The sequence below is a fragment of the Pseudophryne corroboree genome, chromosome 7, assembly GCF_028390025.1.
Source record: "Pseudophryne corroboree isolate aPseCor3 chromosome 7, aPseCor3.hap2, whole genome shotgun sequence".
In the NCBI taxonomy this organism is placed as follows: Eukaryota; Metazoa; Chordata; class Amphibia; order Anura; family Myobatrachidae; genus Pseudophryne; species Pseudophryne corroboree.
In genome coordinates this window covers 352,892,451-352,911,179 of record NC_086450.1, presented here as the reverse complement: position 1 = coordinate 352,911,179, position 18,729 = coordinate 352,892,451, and the positions used below count along the sequence as shown (strand labels likewise).

Sequence of the window (18,729 nt, the reverse complement as noted above, 5' to 3'; positions counted from 1 at the left end):
CTAGCAGGGGATTTGTTTATTAATAGAACTCTGTATAGGACACGTGGGCACTCACTGAGCCTAGAGGAGAGAAAATTCTGTACAAAACGTAGGAAAGGGTTCTTCACCGTAAGGGTAATATGGATTTGGAACTCCCTGCCGGAGAAGGTAATAATGGTGGACTCTGTAAATGCATTTAAAATGGATTGGACAGTTTCTAGCTGAAAAAAGTATCCAAGGCTATAGAATTTAATATATTGACAATAAGTATCTGAGAGTGGAATGAAATACAGTTGTCAATTGGTACAGTACAAACAGTAGCAGATCTTGCCACGGGCAAGCAGGATTTTTGCCTGGGGCACCGCTGTCCCGAGGGCACCGCCGCCATGGCAAGATCTACTACTAGCCCCGCACGGCATTGTGGGAGCAGCCATAGACGCTAGAGGTCATAATTGACCTCTAGTGTCTGGGCGGTGCTATGGGAGAGACGTCATGACGTCTCTCCCATAGATCCGAGGAGTGGCGCCGGTGACCAGAGACGGAGGGCAGCAGTGGTCGGGAAGCAGGAGTGGGGATAGTGAGTATTTATTTATTTTGGTAAGTGGCGCTCCTAGCGGCACAGCTACAGGGGGCACAGTATTGATACTAAGTATAACAATCAAAGCTTAGACAATTCATGTGTTTTTTAAACTTCTGTATTTGACAAATGAAGTGAAGTCATAAGGAATAGTACTTATTAATTATTTATTATATATTAGTATTTTTATTCATATTAGAGTACTGTCATTAATAAATATATATATACTTTTTATTAATATATTTGATTCCTTGGTGGTTATTGAACCTGTGCAAATCTGGTGTGTGGTTTTTTCATGAGCGCCTCTATTAATTTTTGCATACAGTATTGGGGGCACAACTACTGAGGGCACAGCTACAGGGGGCACAGTACTGGGGGCACAACTACTGAGGGCACAGCTACAGGGGGCACAGTACTGGGGGCACAGCTACTGAGGGCACAGCTACAGGGGGCACAACTACTTAGGGCACAGCTACAGAGGGCACAGCTACAGGGGGCATAACTGTGACCACTCCACTTCTCCATGAAGCCCCCCCCCCCTATTTTTTGCCATGCCTACGGCACACACTAACCCTGTTTTACCTGTCAGGGTGGAGCTACGGGTGCCAAAGGAAACTTTGCCCTGGGTGCCACAAGGTCTAGAACTGGCCCTGGGTATGAAACCATTACTTCAGCGGGTGCATTATAATGTGCACAGCTTAATACAGAATACAGGTTGAACCCGATGGGTATTTTGCATCTTTTCAACCTCATTAACTGTGTTACTATGTATCTAAGGGGTTAATGTCCTTGTGCTCCTAACTGTCAATCACCCAGTGGGAGATCAGGAGAGATCCAGATTAATTGGGAAAAGGCGTACCAGGCCATCAGTGTCTGTTCATGGAAGTATGGAAGTAGTGCAGACTCAATATAAAATACTATAGAGATGGTATCGTTTCCCAGCTGTTTTACATAATTTCTATCCAGGTGTATAGGAGATACTGTGCTGGAGATGTGGTCGGGAACAGGGATCACTGATTCAAATTTGGTTGGGATTGTCATTTGATTATACCATACTGGGATAGAATTAGACAATTAGCTGTGGAGATATTGGGCTCTCCTGTCCCAATGGGACCTGACTTCTGGTTATTGTCCCATTCTGATGTACCTGTATCTAAATATAAAAAGTCCTTACTTAGGCATATGAATAAAGCAGCTAAAGCTGTACTTCCGATGTGCTGCCGTTTCAACTTCACCACACACGGTGTGGGATTGGTGCAAGCGTATGGACTTTTACATGGCTATGGATGATATCTATTATTCTTCACCTGAGAAGCATGGTACGTACCTATGTGTTTATATGGCTCAAATGGTTGGAGTTCAGGTCGACCTCCTCCTGTAAGGCCTTGGTACCCATAGACACTGATAGACTAATCTTGATATTGAGTCGCATAGTGATGATGTTATTATTATAAACATTGTTATTAATTCCAACTTAAATAGTTTTTCCACATGACCACTTTCATGTGGAAAACCCCTCTTCTTCTTGTCTTTCCCCCCTCCTTCCCATCTCTTTGTGTAGTCTTTCCCTTCACTTCATGTTCAACTTTTCCTTTAAGTCATTGTGCTTTTGACAGTAATTTTTTGTTATCTTGGTCTGTTACATTTACTGACTGTGATATGACATTCTTTCTTGTCTTTTGTTTACATTATTGCCTATATTTGATTTGTGTACTGATTCCTTTTTCTGAAAATGTTTCATGAAAATAAAGAATTTATAAAAAAAATAATAATAATACTGAAGAGCACATCAATTCTCAAAAAACAATATATAGAATATGGAAACAATTACAAGCCAAAGAATAATAATTGAGTAGATTTATTTACAATTAACAAATATACGAGTAAACTATGTTAAAAGGGAGGTGGGGTGCAAAAGTTGGGGCAACAAAAGTGTGGACAATGCCAAAGAACGTGAGGTTATGTCCACAACAAGGTATAACAAGTATAATGAGAGGTGGACAAACTAATTCCAGAATTTGACAAATTTGAAACATGTCCACCATACGTTACATGGATGAAGGTGCAGTACCTTGGTAACTGCAGCCTATCCAACATTGAGGGGAAGCTGAAACATGTACCTTATACAGCCAAATGGGAAATACAGTACTGTAGGTAACACTTATAGTAAACTTTATAGGAATTTTCTTGTATCTGTTTGGAAACAGAAGAATTAGAGGAAAGATGAATGTTGTAAAGGAGATCAAGCCCTTCTCCATGAGTCTACAGTAGAAAATTTTTAAATGAGGTCAGATTTTAAGGATTGTTGAACACGCTAAGAAGGCAACAACCTTTCTCACTCGGAGGTACTGTATGTTAAGGAATTCATGTGTGGAAATAACTTTTAATCACATAATGACAGAAAGGAGCCTTTTACCAATACATCTATGGATGTCCTCTATAACCAAAATGACAATTATTGTGCCAAAGTAATGAGCAAGCAGGGAAATGGCCTTGGGGTAAGTTGGCATGACAATTATTGCGCCAAGGTAATAAGCAAGCCAGGAAATGGCCTTGGGGAAAGTTGGAATTATCCCAAATGGGGATGAGAGGAGATGGAAGTGATAGTAGTTACAAATAGTGAGTACAATAGTCCTAAATTTGACAATGGAAACTAATTACTGTGCAAGAGCCAGAGGAGACATGTACATAGAGGCAATCCACAGTAGGTAGTCAATGAAACTATTTTACTCTGATTTTTCAGTTCTAACCACCTTAGTCTTGAAAGGGGTTGAACCAAGACACTGTCTGGTTAAGGTGGGAGGCTATATTTTACCAATTTATATCAGGTGGATCATTTTTCCTGTTCATAAATGTACAGCTTGAATTTTGGAACTACTAGGTATATTGCTTGATACAAAGTACAGAAGCCATATACATAGCTAAGCTAAAATAACATTTGCTATGTTAACCGGCAGTTTTTGGAATGAATAAAGGAGACTCAGACAGAGACTTATGATTATTACAACTATTTTTAACAACCAGGAAATTATTTGATTTTGCCACTTAAACATTAATACTTTTATAAAGGATCAAGGTGTTATGAGCTGCTGCAATAGCTAATCTCTGCAACGGGTCATTGCCAGGTCACTAGAACACCACGTAATGCCAGCCACACTGGCTGATGGTCTTGACAGCTGCTGTCTATTCTGGTCATTAGGAGGCTGGTCTCCCTGGAAGCCTCTCCTTGGTCCCTGTAAGTGTTATAAGGCAGCCAGCCCTGCACTTTCCTGCTGGTTATAGCTTCATGCCCTGGTGTTTAGATATGTGCTCCTGGTCCTGTAATCCTTATGTCCTGGACTGTTATTGCTGTGTGTGCCCTGGTTGTGCCTTTTGTGCCTCACCTAACCTTATTAAGAGCTCTGTTTAACCCCTGTACTGCTGCCTCATTACCGTCCGCAGATCTCCTCGGTCCATACTCCATCTGTGGATATCCAATATTACTTTCACTACCTGCTAGCTATCACACTCCCTGTGGCCACAGGTACTCAGTACTGCTCGTGGTGTCACTGCTGCCCTATATTGTCAACTCAATTCTAGATGACTAGTTACTGTATACTCCTGTTTCCATCTACTCCAGTCAATATTCCTGTGAACACCCATTAATTATATAATCCCCTACTGTCCTGAGTATTAAGACCTTGCGGCATCCTAAGTACCGGTGAGTGAATCTAACTCTAAGAGAACAACAGGTGGCTATTCTAGGTAGAAGATATCTTTAGCCTGACTGCAGGGGTCTTTCATAATTATTTGGGTGTTTCATAACACAAGAGATAGTTCTACTTATTGAAACAGATATCATATTAGTTTGTCTTCCATACTAGCAACTATGACTAATTTAATTTCAAGGGTAGATTATAGAAAGTAGTTTGCGCACTAAAAGCTTATGCTATTAATTTGGGCAGTGCTGCAGTAGATACGGCTATGTCCATGACTGATCTTACGTTTATAGAGAAAGAAAGGGTGGTCACTGCGCTCAGACCCTGAGTTGTGCCTCTATCAGTGAGTGTTAGGACAATTGTTGGTATCAAGAAACAATGCTTTACTTGTCACTTGGTGCAATACAATATACAAATACAAAATTATACATACCACCCGAACTGGTTGAACAGTATCCCAGTAGGTCCAGTAAGTCAATAGTTCCAAAACCACAGATTATGAAGCTCAAGGGAGAAAATTCCAATCACAGTTCATTGATAAAAAGTACAACAAAACATCAGTAGAAGATGCTTGCAACACAGTAAAAGTTATAGACAGAGAAGACCTACTCAAATATAAGGAAAAAAAACAAGAAGACCAAATCCCAGACAAAGTATACTTTATCACACCGTACAGGCAACAAGCCAACCACATAAAAAGAATAGTTCTGAAATACTGGCCAATCCTTCTAAAAGACGACATCCTCACAAACATACTACCACCTTAAATCAGAGATACAGTAATCTTCTGAAAAGAACCAGATATCAATAAAAAAAACACATCCCACCCACAATAAAAACAAAGCAGGACATCAGGAGCGAAGGAAACAAGGAGGATTTCTATTTCTGTGGGCAGTGCCAAGCTTGTAAAATCATGGGAAAAGGAAGCACAAAACCAATCAATGTAGCCAAAAGCACATGAAATAACACAATCTTTGAAATTAAAGATAACATGACATGCCACAGCAAAGGGGTGATATACCTACTATAGTGCCCATGCTCACAGCAATACATAGGAGGCACGATACGCCCACTACACATAAAAATAGCCATAGAAATATCAAAAAAGGCACAGAAGAGCACCCCATATCTGAATGCTACAGAAAATACCACAACTGTTATTCCACACAACTGCAGTTCACAGGTCTAAAACATGTAAAGAGAAACTGGATGGAAGGGGACTACGAAATAAAACAAATGAACAGAGAGGAACTCCAACTGATGACAGAGCTTGAAATGCTAACCCCCAATGAACTGAATATAGACAATGAGATTAGATCAATTATATGCCAATAGACAAGTCAGTGACGTATAAGAAAAAGCATCGTCAACCCTTGAATAAAGAGGCTAACAACCAACAAGAGTTTGGTAACACCAAAGCGAATGTATATTAACAGACCCATATAGATGTATATCATGTTGTACTCAGATTTAGGCACATATATTAAGAGCACTCTAACCCCTGAAAGGAGAGGATAACCACCAAGGTTATAATGTAACCATCACAACTGTACACATACTGATACTCACAGGTCAGCATTAGATATATGAATATATGTCTATACAAGCACTAACAAATATCTGTATGTAAAGAGTGACCCATATATAGGTAGATAGATAGATAGATAGATAGATAGATAGATAGATAGATAGATAGATAGATATGGACAGATCCGTTACACAGATACATATGTGTAACATGATCATTCATTAAGCAGAACATAGGAACACATCTGCAACACAGATGCTTATGTTTAATATTATCATAAATCATTTATACCTGCTGGATAAATATAAGAACTGTGTTCATGTGAATGTATATCATCAGACTACATTTAGCATTGATGCCTGCTTCTCATCAAAGACATTGTTTACACCTGCTGTATAATTGAAAAAGGATTGTGTTTACACCTGCTGTGAAGAAAATCCACAACCAATGGGAAAAGGGAAATAGGCAGAGTGACAGCAACACTGACCAATCGTATGTAACCCCACTACAACCAATCAGAAACTGGTTCCACCCCAATATGGCCGATTAATCCCACTAATACCAAAACATGGTGAAAAAAAGCCATACAATTCCCAGAAAAAGGTCTTATCTGGACTGAAACGCGTTGGAGACCACAAACGCCAAACCTACTGCACTCAGCATGCAGTAGCCACAAAGAAACAACACACCAAGATCATGGTTACGTGACCCATGAAGGACCTAGTGACCAGAAGCAACATGGACGGCGAATCTCATCAGAAGGGGGTAAGAGAGCCAGGAGAGAGAGGAGAGGAGGTGAGTTCCCATTAAGCAGCTACTTCTTTCTATTTTTCATGGTCATATCCAAGAATGCAGTAATGTTTAATTAAGCCTATTCATGCAGTGGTTTGTTGCTAAAGTGGAAAGAAAATGAGTTCTATAGGAAAAAATCCATCAGCTAGTACATTTTAAGACCATAAAAATGCAGAACTTTGGACAACTTAATTTGAAAAATGTATACTGAGTATGCCTTAAGATTACTTTTTTTTTCAAAGTACAGTGTGGACCGGACTGCAAGAAGCATATCAGGATGGAGGTCTCATAGGGAGAATAATTTAAGATGTGCTTTGTATAATGATACAAAGTTTAATTAATGCAGAAGTATAATTGATTGTATAGACAGCATGATGTCTGTCTCCCAGCAGTTAACATAAGTTTGAGTACAAGTAGATGATGAAGAAATAGCAACAGCCATGCTTCAAAATCTAACACCAGAGTTTGACTTCTTAGTTGTGGAATTAGAGGCAAACACTGCAAAGTTGACAACAGACATAGTAAGAGCAAAGCTATTACAGTATCACGAATGTGTAACCTGTGAATCAAATCTGAGACAACTGCATTACAAGCAAAAAGTGAGAAATAAAAAAAATATTAAGTTCAGGTATTAGAATTGTCACAAGATATGTCACAAAGCAATTAACTACAGGCAGATAAAAGTGAATCTTGTACAAAGCAAGAAATCTAATGACAAAGAGTGTGACAGATAACCACTGAAAGGATTGTTAGTTGTTGCAGCAAGACATTTAATCTTCAGTGAAGAGTGGTACAACAAAGTTAACTGAGGGGGAGATGTATCAACTCTTGGAGAGAGATAATGTGGAGAAAGATAAAGTACCAGTTCCTGTCATTTTTCAAACATAATCTGTAAAATTACAGTTAGAAGCTGATTGGTTGGTACTTTATCTCTCCCCACTTTATCTCCATCCAAGCTTTGACATATGTCACCCTGAGTGTGATCCTACCACAATCAAAGGAATTGCCAGTCCAACTTTGACAGCCATAAAAAGTTGGGACTATTAAAGCTTGCTTGAGAATTGGATCAAGAATAAAAGTCACAGAAAACCAAAGTGTATTTTGTGTACCAGACATGGGAACAAATCTTAACACCATCAGTTATCTAGAACAGAGAGGTCACAGAGTTCATTTTGCCAACGCAAAAGTGCATTGTGCAAAACAAAAGTGGGACAATTATTGCTACAGGCAAAAGAATCAGTGATTATGTGTTCCTGATACACAGCACTGATACACAATGATGATTAGGGAGTCATTGGAACTCTGGCATAGATGATTTGGTCACCATGGACACAAAAGTATTCAAAAGCTACAGAATTGGGTTATCATAGGAATGTCAATAACTAATACAGAGAAACCCATGTGTGAAATCTGCATAATTGTTAAATAGGTATGTCAGCCATTTCCAAAGTCAACAAGTAGACTTTTACTGTGCTACAGCACAGTAGTACATTCAGATGTGTGGGGTCCAATGGAATAAAGTCTAATCTTAGATACAGACACTTTGTGACACACTTGACACACTTGACACACTTGTACGCCAATAGAAATTTGAAGTAACAAAGTAGACTACCAGAAACTTGCAGAAAATCAAACAGGCTTTCAGACTCAAAGTTCTGAAATCTCTTTGGTGGAGAATATCTCATCAAAGAGGTAGAACAATACTTGAGAAATGTGGAATAGAGCATCAATTGACTATTGCCTATACTCTTAAGCAAAACAGTGTTCGTGAACAAGCAAACCATATACTAGTGGAGAAAGCAAGATGTATGCTGAAGGATGCTGGCCTAGAAAAAAAGTTTATGATGGGGAGCCTTGTCAACATCAGTTTTATCTTTGAACAGTTATCCAACATTTGCCTTTAAAGAAATAACACCTATTGAAGTGTAGTCAAACAAAAAAACAAGTGTAAAACAAAAAGAGCATTTAGAAGTACTGCTTATGTCCTTATACAAAAAGAGAGTAGATGCAAGCTGGATTCAAAATCAAGAAAGTGCTTCATGTTTTGCTATTGCCATTAAAGTAAAGACTACAGATTGTGTAATCCAATTACAAGAAAACATGTCAAGTCAAGGGACGTTGTATTAAAAGAGACAGTACAAGTTACAGAAAGGCTGGACTTTTTACATGCAGAACATGATTGTTTCACTGGACATGCCAATAGCTACAGATATATCTGAGCCAGAAACTCCCAGTGTGCAAATTCAACCACAGATAAAATCATCTGCTAGATCAAATATCAGCAAGCCACTTTGAAGATATTATGAGGACTTTGCAAACATTGCATTTAGTGAAACTTTAGATATTGAGGAGCCAAAGTCAAAGACTGATTGGTGCATGTGGATGTCCAAAGTAGGAAAAGAGACTTTGCAAGATGTAGGAATCAAAAGTTCAACATACATTAAAAAATCCTGACGGTGACAGCAGTCCAAAGTTAGTGAGTTAAGAGACTCTTACCAAGACAGGATTCTTGGTGATGTACCTGTCAAGAAGGCCAAACCAAAGTTGTTTGATATGTTGATGTTTTTTTATGTGTCTAACGTCTAACCTTTTTACAGGTTGCTACATGAAAGCTTCAATTGTGAGTTTGTGTAACATGGAGAATATTGTAGCAAGGGGGTGGGTTAGAATAGGAGGGCACTACTGCACAGTCTCCAACATGGCTCCTCCTCCAATAGACCTGCAACTTTTACCTGATGCACTGTTGTTCCAGCAACCTGCTCCACTACCCACATCCAAGAAATAGAACAGGGTCTTGATGACTCACCAGCCAGTGACTACTACAAGCTCCACTTCATGCCTCAACCAGTGTAACAGTGAGTACAGCTGCACCTTCCCTTATTAATTCAAATCAACCACACTACTGGTAAAGCCACTGGACTTGTGATTGGGTCAACTACTAATTCCACTGGTATGTACATTAATCTGCTAAATCACCACTATACACACAAAATTCCAACACTCTATAGTGTGGAGTCATCTTAAACTATGCACTTACTTTAAAATCTGATCTAATAACCTATTGTCAAATACTGTGACAGAGGCAACGGTCTAAAAGCCTAACAGCTATATATATATATGTACTACGGGATAGTACGTATATTATGCATACACATAATAATCACAATATCAAAGGTGACCTCATATTCACCATTATAGTCCAAAAGCATAAGAGAATCCATTTGGTTTCTAGCTAAATGAGAAAGCATATTCATATGAACTTTATACAGACTAAGAGACTAGTATTATAAGTCCACGTATGCACATCCGAAGTCCAGTTTAATTCCTAATAAGGAATACCCCCACACACAACTTTAAACAATGGAAAATTAGGAAAATTGTATACTTTATTATAATCAAGGACACATGGTTAAAAGCATAAGTCAGCCTCATCACAAGGATGTATTGGCTAAATATCTCTTGGTTGTCTTTGCCAATTGTCCTAATATTGCACAACACTGTACTCAAGATGCATGGAATCATATGGGAGGGTTATAAGAATGGGGTGTAACTGTATGTTATAAAAATCATTGTATTGACATGTTTCTGGATTGATTCATTTTGACCCAGGGAGAGAGAATGTGGTCTCTCAACCTGTATATGGGCGTGGTCCTTAAAAATAAATATTCACTTGGTTTTCTAAATCTGACTTCCATACAGTCATTTACTAAACATTAACTCAATCAACAACAACATGGTTAAAATAGTATTAATCAATTTGGGGGCTCTATCCTTTGGACCTACAAATCTCAATCTTTTTATTGAATTCTCAAAGGGGTGTGCCAGCCAGACAGCAGCTGAGGATGAAAGGAATATCCCAGGATCATTACAGCACTGGTAAGTATAGAATATCATGGTATGTGCTATATGCCAGTACATGCTGTTTCTATACCTGCCAGATGTCTGTGTGATTTTATTTTTATAATATGAGAATTAGGAGTGAGGCGATTGACTAAGCTAGGAAAATAACTCAGGGACCTGTTTGTTGTTGCATGTAAATGTGGTAAATTTAATCCAAAAGTTGTGATATTGACAAAAAAAAAGGTAACCTCTGTTTTTCACCCTATGAGTAATTGTGTGAGTAAATGCTGTGGACCACCTTCACGGGGTTTGGATGTGTTCCAATCTGAGCTCATAGTATTATGGGCCCATCATTAATGCTGTGAGTGACAGATAAGATAAGGGCCAAAGTAATGTGAACACACATAGATCACCTCCCTCTTGAATAGACAGCTACATACGTGTGCAAGAGTGTAAATGAGTATAAATAGAGTGATTATCCAAGGTTATAGTTGATTATAAGTAATTTGATTAAAATTTGATTATAGTTATAAAGTAAAACTGCTGCTAATAAGAGCTGCTGATTGTTTTAACCATATCCAGATTCTGTAGAAAATAGAATCTGTGGATTAGTGTCCCAATTATATCCTGAGTCTGTTTGCTAACATTGTAGTGCACTGAGACAAGCAACTTTTAACTTGGCGTGTTGCTCTGTGATTGTAGTTTGGGATAAGAGGGACTACTGCTGTTTTCCAGTTGACAGACGTGTCACGTGTGTGAAAGATTGCAGGGATTGCACATTTTTTCAGTGTATGGGAAGGGCAGGGAGGATTAACCCTAAGTGTGTATATCATGTTATGGAAGAAATATTCCATATATGCACCGATTTTGTATCATACTGTGACCAAGGGGTACAGTCTACAGAGAAATGTGAAGAAAAAAAACAAACAAACAATGTTGTGTATTTCAATTATGCTGTATAAGTTTGGCCTGATCAACCAATACAACAGGAAGCATATATTGAAATCTGCAAGATATTGAAGTTTGCACACTGTTTTTTTATTATTATTTAATTTATGGGCGCCCAACGTATAAAATGTATACGGGTTGCAGAGTAATATGAGTAATGAAGCTCAGATTCATGGACGAGAGTTACAGTATGATATGAAAATGAAATACTGTACATCGGGCTGGAAATAAAAAAAGGAGAGGTTAAAATAAATAAATATGAAAAAGACTATGAAACTATGGTACCAAAAGGACACACCCTGCGCTTGTGAAACTGTATGTTGTTTTGTGTTTTATGGTGTCTTGTATGTCCGACATGAAAATTGAGTGTTTGTACTTTCGAAAGCACATTATCTGTTTCTGATCTGTAATTGTCTGGCATGTTTACAAGTCTTGTGAATAATGTTTATATATGTGGTGAACTGAGGAAAGAAAAATAGAGTTAAAGATTTGAGTGTTCATGTTCAAATGGCTTTTGGCAGATCTAAAAGATGTGTAATTAGAAATATGTGTTTATCTGGTGTTATTATTTAACTATAAAGTGAAGTGTCCATATGGTATTGTTTTAATACCACATGGTTTGTATTGCTATATAAACGCTGTGTAGCACGGAGAGCTAGGGAGCTGTAACAGCCCAGATTCATGCCCGCTTCCTGCAGCAGCAGCAAAAGGCCATGACGTAGTGAAGAGAAAGAAAAAAAAAAGTGTTCATTGAGTTTTGACTTTTTTTCATCTAATGAGATGGATCATAATAAGCATAAGCATGCTAGATATGTTTTGTGCTACAAATGCTGTTGGAAGATAATGATTTGTAATTTTAAATGTTAGTTATACAAACGATCTACTCTATTTTTAAGATAAGAACTAAATTAGTAAACTGATATCTTAAACAGTCTGTAGAGAGAGCAGCCAATAAAAAAAGGGGTGTAGTTACATGAGCATAACTGTAATCAGGAAAAATCCCAGCAGCATATACAAGCTAGAAATGTCAGCACTGCTGTCCATCTTATGGCTCACTACAGGCACCAGGAATGCTCTCTCCCCCTCCTGTTTTCATTCATCCCCCCCTCAAAGCATACAAAGCTAACAGATCTGCATCTGGCAGACAGTCAAGAAGACTACGCCCCATCGCTGCAAACAATACTTCTCCCTCTCAAATGTGGGCTGTACGGGGGGAGTTTTCAAACCTGCTGCAGCTAGAATCATAGGGAAAGATAAAGGTATCATTCTGTAAAGTATATGCCGTAAATCACAGATTGCTACAAGCAATTAATCACTACACTTCCAGTATTAACATACTTTTAGGCAATTCTTCAAATTTACTTGGAAGAAACCTAATTTGTAAGTTACAGTGTAAAATATACTGTATCACGGATGAGGTATTTTTACGGGTGGTCTTCAGTATGCCGGCGGTCGGGCTCCCGGCGACCAGTATACCGGCGCCGGGAGCCCGACAGCCGGCATACCGACACTTATTCTCCCTCGTGGGGGTCCATGACCCCGCTGGAGGGAGAACAAAATAGTGTGGCGCGCGTAGCGCGCCACCGTGCCCGTAGCGTGGCAAGTGCAGCGAGCCCGGAAGGGGCTCATTTGCGCTTGCCACACTGTCGGTAAGCCGGCGGTCGTGCTCCCGGACCGGTATGCTGGTCGCCGGGAGCCCGACCGCCAGCATATCGTAGTGAACCCATTTTTACAGATTCCAGAAAGTATAGAGTAGGGACAGATTCAGTTGGATACATAGCATACATATATATCACTTGCCCTGTGATTCTATAAATGAAGGTAAAGGATATGCTTGCTAAAATCCATAACAAAGTATAGGCATTGATATATTAGATATAGATTGCAAAGGTTCTTAGTGGACTGCACGATATGCAGTGATGAACCAGAAAGCCAGAAAGTGGCCAGAAAGTGTGGGGGTATGATTGTATAGAAAAGCTATACAGATAATGTGAGCGGTTTTGATAAGTTTGTCTGAATAAGTAAGCTTTCAGGGAATGCTTATATGTGGCAAGGCATTCCATAGAATGGATGCAGTCCAAGGAAAGTTGTAGTTGTGCATGGAAGCAAGTAATGAGTGTGGATGAGAGACATAGATCTTGTAAAGAGTGGACTGAGTGGACTGGCCAGTCTGAGAGATATTTTGAGATAAGCAAAGAAATGTATTGTACAGTATGTTGGTGTAGTATGATTACTAACCTTGTGTGTAAGTAATGGTAGAATACAGACTAACCAATGAGAAAAAATTGATGTTGATGAAATAGATTACACTGTATTGGACTAGATTAAGCAAAAGATTTACCGACAATTTTTCTTTGTACTTGCAAAAATAACCTGCATTCTTTTGTGCCTACAGATGGTTTACCCAATATGTGGATGATATACCTTGTGAATTATTTGAAGTATCGGTGTTAGATACTAAAGAGTTGTGCTTTCTTGTAGAACAGGACACAAGGTGTCGCAAGACAAAATTCAACGGTGTGCTGGCATAGTTAACTACCTAGGTCATTATTTGGCACTAGGTCAAAGACAGTTAAACCCTCAGAGGGTGGAGCCTTGGTACAAATTTATTAAGATATATATATATATATATATATATATATATATATATGTATGTATGACCACATGATAAATCTCTGAATACAGTAATTTTTTTTGTAAGTGCTATGTGCATGCATTCAAGTTCATAACCAAAGAAATTATAGAAGGTAATACAATATATTACACTTTATCATGAATAATATTTGATGACTACACAGTCAGAGCCAAACCATCAACTTATGTATAAGCAAGAACAAAAAAAAGTATGTTTAAAACTGTGGTTAAGCAGTAGATTTTGTATGATGTGTACATCTTACCTCTGACAGTATACAACTTTGATACAGCTGCATACTTGTCTTCCTCACCCTCAAAAGTGGGAAGTATAAGGAATATAATGTGGATGAGTAAGACAATTATAATTATTACATTGCATTTAAAACTGACAGTAACAGGAGAATACTTTCTCTAGCATCCATAGGGGATACTGGGATGGTGAATTACAGTCTGATAACTGCAATTAGTATGTGAATTAGTGAATTAGTATTAGTAATAGTAAAGTGTTGCTGCCAACTTTTGCTATGGGAAATGTCATGAGTTATGCACATCTAAGGGTAAAATGCATGAAATAGATTGCACAAGCTTTCTACGGTAGGATGAAGTTTAAGGGAGAAGTGTACATTGTGTTCTGGCATTTGACCAAAATAACAAATTATGTGATAATGAGAGGGATAGTGATGGTGATAAAGAAAGCTATAGCATATTTACTGCGGATGTTTTTGGGTTGATTAAAAACAACATTGTTTTAATACAACATAGTTTAATGCTAAAAAAGAACTATAGCATGTGTAACAAGTGTTAAGGGGTAAAGTAAAGCGCAACGGAGTTTGCTGCGCTATTTGAGAAATGAATAATAAGGCCAGATGTGTGGTCTATTGTTTCAAAGGCAGTAAAGTTTCTTTACTGATAGAGTTTATAGGAGTTTGGAAAATATTTTTCAATTAATATGTGTAATGTTGAGAATAAAAAGTCATAATTTGACAGGGAAGGTTTAAACGATTAAGCATTATTAATCTACAAAGGAGACAGGAATGGCAGAATTTGAGTCATGGCATGGTCCAATCATTGGTTCAATAGTGGTAGAATTACACCTAAGCCTCTGCTTAGTCTCTCTTCTGTGTAATTTTTTTTGTTATTCTTTTTGGAATACAGCAAGATATATTATCCAGAGACTGATTCAAAACTAAAAAATTATTTGACTGTTCAAATGTGTCACACAAATTATTTAACAGTTACAAGCGTATCAAAAGCTGCAAGAATTTTGGAAGGATATTTAACCAGCACGAACACTCAGTCCGGCACAGGACAAATCACTGAGAGAGTGGAGAAGGTATTATGGTGAGAAGTTGCTTATGTTTCAGTTCCATTACAGATCGCATAGGATGGTCCTTGGCAAGTACCGCTGACTACTGATACAGCCGTTGCAAAGGCTGCAGAAGAAGGACACCTAGATCCATGAGCTCGCATTGGAATGAAAAGGTCAGAGACCGGAGCTTAAAGGAACCTAAAACTAAAAACAAGTGTATGGAGATACAGAGACTTTTACTACTATTACTACCACAGAGTTATATTTGAATGAACCCTTCAATCGAGATGGAGATGATTATGATCATTGATTATAGACTATGTGCTTATAAGCTAATATCCTACAGAACTTTTAACATTTTTGAAAGTATACTGGGAGCGATGTTATTTATAACAGCATTAAGACTTATTTTCTTTTTCTTTGAAGAGAGAGCGAGCAGACGTGTAGTGTAGGTATCCATTATTGTGGATGGGAATTATTTCAATAAGACCCTTCCTTCCCCTTTTCTAAGCAGGAAATCCAGAGAGATTTATGACCGGTGTAACGAACACCCTTTGAAAAACGTGGTTGTGAGTATTATACTTCACTTGAAGAGAGATGTATAGATTGATGTATGGATAATTTAGGATATTATTCTGAGGAGTATCCAGTCCAGCAATACCATTAATTGTTGGAAAGATTTTGGGTAAAGCTGCTATATAAATATTATTGCTAATTATTATTATCATAATTGTTAGATATGTATACAAAGACACTAGCATTGTATAGTAACAGACCAAAGTTCTCTATGTAAGTTACATTTGATGTGATTACCAAAACTTTATAGGGTTGTGATAATAGTGAAACAGGTACATGTGTATAAGATAATAATAATAATAATAATAATAATTTTATTTATATAGCGCTCTTTCTCCAATAGGACTCAAGGCACTTAACAGATACAGTACATGGTAAATTTGGTGCTGCACAGGACTGTAAAAATTTCTTTATAATGGGTTCATAAAGAATTTGTCCCTTGTGAACCAACAGTACATATACATAAGAAATGCCTGTATCGGTAATCAAGGAGTTGCTGTTGTGGTGCACCCAGAGTCAATAGTACATAGCAGGGTTACAAAGGAAAAGAGAGACTCTTTGTTGGGGCACGCTTAAAAACTAAAACTTAACTTTTAATTAGAATCTGATTAAATTATAGTACACAAGATCAACACACATATAAATATTTTAATATAGCTATTAGTAGGAGGCCTTATAATTGTTATGGCCTCACTCCACTAGTGTTTTACTTAAGAGAAATTATTTTCACTCATAAAATAATTAAGAGTAATCATTCTCCAATTGGTATGATTAGAAAGGATGACAGTGACACCTGAGGTGAAAATATTAGAAATTTGATTCCAATATAACAGAATAATAAAAAGATTCTTAACATGAAGTATATAGGCATTCGATATAATACATTCAGACTCTGATTATAGTCCTACAATAATAGCCTACAGAGATGATATAACCTGGTAAAGGTTATTCTGCTACCTTAATATTTATGATAATCAAGTGCAATAAATGAGAAGGAGAAAACTTTTTTGGAAATGCATGAAAAAGATTTTGAGAGATTGGATAACTAAGAAGAAAGAAATATAGGTGTGAAAGCGGTAATGGTCAATTGTTGCTCCAACACCTCTGCTTTTCACATATGCATAGAGGTATTTATTACTGCACCTGATATTCCCTAATGGTCTCCCGTATAGGTACTAATCAGGCTGTTCACTGCTTAGCTTCCAAGATCAGCCGAGGTTGGGCGTAACCAGTGAGATATGGCAGTAATATCACATAGATTGTGAATGCACTGGTGTATGGTTATTGGCATATACCAGAAGAAGTACTTCTATTATTCATTAATGTGCACAGTCTCTTTATTATTTATGCATTGCCGAATAGTTGTATGACTGGCATCAAGATAAGAGAGTACTGGAAAAATAGAGTCTTAGGAAACGTATAGGTTCAGGGCCCGTCCTCTATGAGAAAGATGGGTTGCCTGTTCCTAGATGAATATAAGTGTGAAATTACACAGATATCTTGAGTCCTAACAATAGTAAGAAATAGACAGAAAATTTGGGGGAAAAGGGAGGGAAGAGTCGGTCGCTGTTAGCGAAGGCTGTGCTGAAACTGGTTATTGAGAAATTATTATAACCATATGTATTATGTATAATTCATATTCCACTGCTCAAAACCATGGAAGGCCAAAAAAGAAAAGTATGGAGAAGAAATTAGAAAGCATTTTAAGAACGTTAAAACGTTACATAGTAGAAATAATAGGTAGGTAGCAGACTAAAAGGTTAAATAATTTAAATGATCAAAATGTCATCATATATACGATACCAGGAGGTGAGTGGGCTGAGCCGTGCACTGCTCAGCTCCACTTAACACAGACGGCCGTTTCACCGGATGGAGGCTTGTTCACTGTGACCGTGATTGATGTTGATCATTTAAATTATTTAACCTTTTAGTCTGCTACCTACCTATTATTTCTACTATGTAACGTTTTAACGTTCTTAAAATGCTTTCTAATTTCTTCTCCATACTTTTCTTTTTTGGCCAGGTTCAGGACGGGCCCTGAACCTGTACGTTTCCCAAGACTCTATTTTTCCAGTACTCTCTTGATGCCAGTCATACAACTATTCGGCAATGCATAAATAATAAAGAGACTGTGCACATTAATGAATAATAGAAGTACTTCTTCTGGTATATGCCAATAACCATACACCAGTGCATTCACAATCTATGTGATATTACTGCCATATCTCACTGGTTACGCCCAACCTCGGCTGATCTTGGAAGCTAAGCAGTGAACAGCCTGATTAGTACCTATACGGGAGACCATTAGGGAATATCAGGTGCAGTAATAAATACCTCTATGCATATGTGAAAAGCAGAGGTGTTGGAGCAACCCTTGACCATTACCGCTTTCACACCTATATTTCTTTCTTCTTAGTTATCCAATCTCTCAAAATCTTTTTCATGCATTTCCAAAAAAGTTTTCTCCTTCTCATTTATTGCACTTGATTATCATAAATATTAAGGTAGCAGAATAACCTTTACCAGGTTATATCATCTCTATAGGCTATTATTGTAGGACTATAATCAGAGTCTGAATGTATTATATCGAATGCCTATATACTTCATGTTAAGAATCTTTTTATTATTCTGTTATATTGGAATCAAATTTCTAATATTTTCACCTCAGGTGTCACTGTCATCCTTTCTAATCATACCAATTGGAGAATGATTACTCTTAATTATTTTATGAGTGAAAATCATTTCTCTTAAGTAAAACACTAGTGGAGTGAGGCCATAACAATTATAAGGCCTCCTACAAATAGCTATATTAAAATATTTTTATGTGTGTTGATCTTGTGTACTATAA

The 18,729-nt window shown here is 37.7% G+C and overlaps 2 pseudogenes; one reads left to right on the top strand and one right to left on the bottom strand.

Moving 5' to 3' along the window:
- Positions 1-17,012: 17,012 nt before the first annotated feature.
- Positions 17,013-17,131, bottom strand: LOC134946086 (5S ribosomal RNA; annotated as a pseudogene).
- Positions 17,132-18,092: 961 nt separating this feature from the next.
- On the top strand, positions 18,093-18,211 carry LOC134946085 (5S ribosomal RNA; annotated as a pseudogene).
- Positions 18,212-18,729: the final 518 nt, after the last annotated feature.